Here is a 2,594-nt window from a genome sequence, read left to right on the forward strand (position 1 = left end):
TTGGAACTTGGGATGGATGGATCAGCTCGGCTATTTCTTGTGATTATCCTCCTGGTGGGTTTTTCCTATGACAACCAAGTGGCATTGCCACTTGTTCAAATCCAGTTGTTTGGTTTTGTTTGTGCATGAACTCAAGATGATCAATTGCTACAGGATGATCAAGATGATCAAGGCAGTAGCTAGGAAATTAGAATAGTTCATTTTGTATTCTTGTACTTTTCCTTTTTATTTTCTTTGTTCATTTCTAATTTAATTTGTTGTAATATAAATAGATATTGTAAAGACAATGTATTATGTGTGATGATCAATAAAGCTCAAAGTTTCTCTATTGAGCTATTTGTAACTTATTTAAATTCTTTTATTATTTGAATTATATTTCTATTACAATATTGTTTTAAATATTCATTACCTTATTCAAATTGCATTGTTTTATTTTGAATATCAACAACTCATTTCAATTTCAAATATTCAAATATGAGTATCAATTCAATTGATTCCCCCTTTTCAAAACCCTAATTCAAAAGAGGTCATGTCCAAATTTATCGCACTCTCGAAACCCTAAACCCTAAATGGTGTCGAGAGAGAAACTTGATCCTTCTTAGGTTTTTATGCAAATAAGCACGAAATTTTTTCCAGTTTTACGATGCAATGCACAGCCCATTTCTAATTCTACCCCGCGATCGTCTGGAAACCTGGGGTGTTACATAGTCCCAGGAGACTGGGCTTGTTGGACAGCAGGCGTAGCACCGGGAGCTGCTCCTGTCACTTGAGCTGCCGGTCCCATGACAACAGGTGCGGCCTTAGAAGCACCGAAGGATGGCAAGGCAAACCCACTCACTGCAGCTGGCAGAGGCAGGACGGCCAGCGGCTTCGCCGAAATCGCCTCACCAGTCAAGGGAGTCGACGAGGGGGCTAGCATTGAGTCCTTCCCTAACATCACGGGCTTAGCGCTAGACTAGAAGACTTTACGTAAACAAAATGTCCAAGACACCAAGGCTGGCACAGAACATGAAATATGAAGGAGCCCTTACTTGGGATTGAAGCGCAGCCCCCGCGGCTTTACCCTCAGAGCAGCTTGCGAGTGAGTGACCGCATGAATCGAAGTCGCAGTCGCCGCGGCCTCCGCCTGAGGGCTGAACGGAGGTAGCGTCCGGACGGCGGCTGCCGTGTGAAGAGATCCCGGAACGCCCCCTTTGTCCTCGAACGGTTTTTGGCATTTCGCGGGCGCCTCTCTGTCCGTCACAGCCCTCCTCTTGATCCTCAGGGGGCTGATGTTTTTCCCTCTTCCTCAGTCTCCGCCGTGACCAACGGTTGAGCCGTAGCCTCGACCGGCGAGGAATTAACCGGGGCAGAGGGAGTTGCTCCCACCAAAGGAGGAGGAGTTGCGGCTCGCGCCTCTACGTCCGACTCAATCTCCTCACCATTGTCACCACTGTCCACGTCTTCATGGCCAGCGGGTCGATGAGGTGCTTCAGCAGGCAAGGGTGGTAGGCCCAGGACGTCATGGAAATCCTACAAACAGGGATATCTGAGATCAGCAAAACACACAACTTAACAAGTTGGAACGGAACGACAAAAATTACCGGAGGAACCGGACTCACTGCCGAGTGTGCTTCGAGCGGAGTGTTGAAGGAAACAAAGGGTAGCGACGTCCACGTCTTTACATGCTCATCGGCAAACTCTTTGTCCTTCCAGTTGACTACGATTGTCCTAGACGGATCTGTGCTGCCGGTATAGTCACATAACAGATTGGGGCGTTCCTTCAGTGGTGCAATCCGGCAAGCGGCCCAGCAGTAGACCAGATGAATCCCCTTGAGGCCCTGCTCCTTCAAAGTTGCAAGCCTACTGGTCATGCGCAGCACTGTCTCAATGTCCTCTTGACGGGGTAGCTCGCTCAGATTCTGCAGTTCGCTGGGTGCCAAGGAGAAATTGGGGATCCCGACTTGACCCTCGGTAGTTTTCTCCTTCACATAGAAGAAGTCTTTCCTCTAGAGAGAGACTTTCTTCGGAAAGGAAATCTTTGGGTAAACGGAGCCAGGACACAGTTGGAAGGTAACACCACCGGTATCCTGTATGACGCCTCCGGTCTCTGCCATCTAGAGCTTGCCATGGAAGAAATGGAGCCAAAGAGGGAAGAAGAGTTTGCAACCTAGGTAACCCTCGCAGAACCCAATGAAGCAGCTTAATTGGGTAATGGAGTTTGGCCCCAAATCGTGTTGTTGGAGGTTGAAGAAGGCAAGGAACTGCCAAAAAACTCCGAAGAGGGGAATCCGAGACCCCGCTCTAAGAAGGAAGTGAATATCACAAACTCACCAGGCCTCGCATCTGGCTGAATCTTGCTGTCGGGCGCCCTCCAGGATCCCGCCGACAACAATCCGTCTCTCTCATATCGCTGAAGTTCCTCCGCAGTGATCGGCGACCCGCACCACTGACCGCTAGGTGCCATCTCGTTCGAGGAATCGAAAGCTTGGACGAGGGATCTGGTGACAGAAGCCCGGAGGAGGAATGGTAGAGATGATAAAGGAAGACGGAGAAGTCTGTAACTTTCTCCCAACTCACAGCTTTAAAGGGAGACTGCTGCGATAATTATCAGG

The sequence above is a fragment of the Lolium perenne genome, chromosome 3, assembly GCF_019359855.2.
Source record: "Lolium perenne isolate Kyuss_39 chromosome 3, Kyuss_2.0, whole genome shotgun sequence".
Classification (NCBI taxonomy): Eukaryota; Viridiplantae; Streptophyta; class Magnoliopsida; order Poales; family Poaceae; genus Lolium; species Lolium perenne.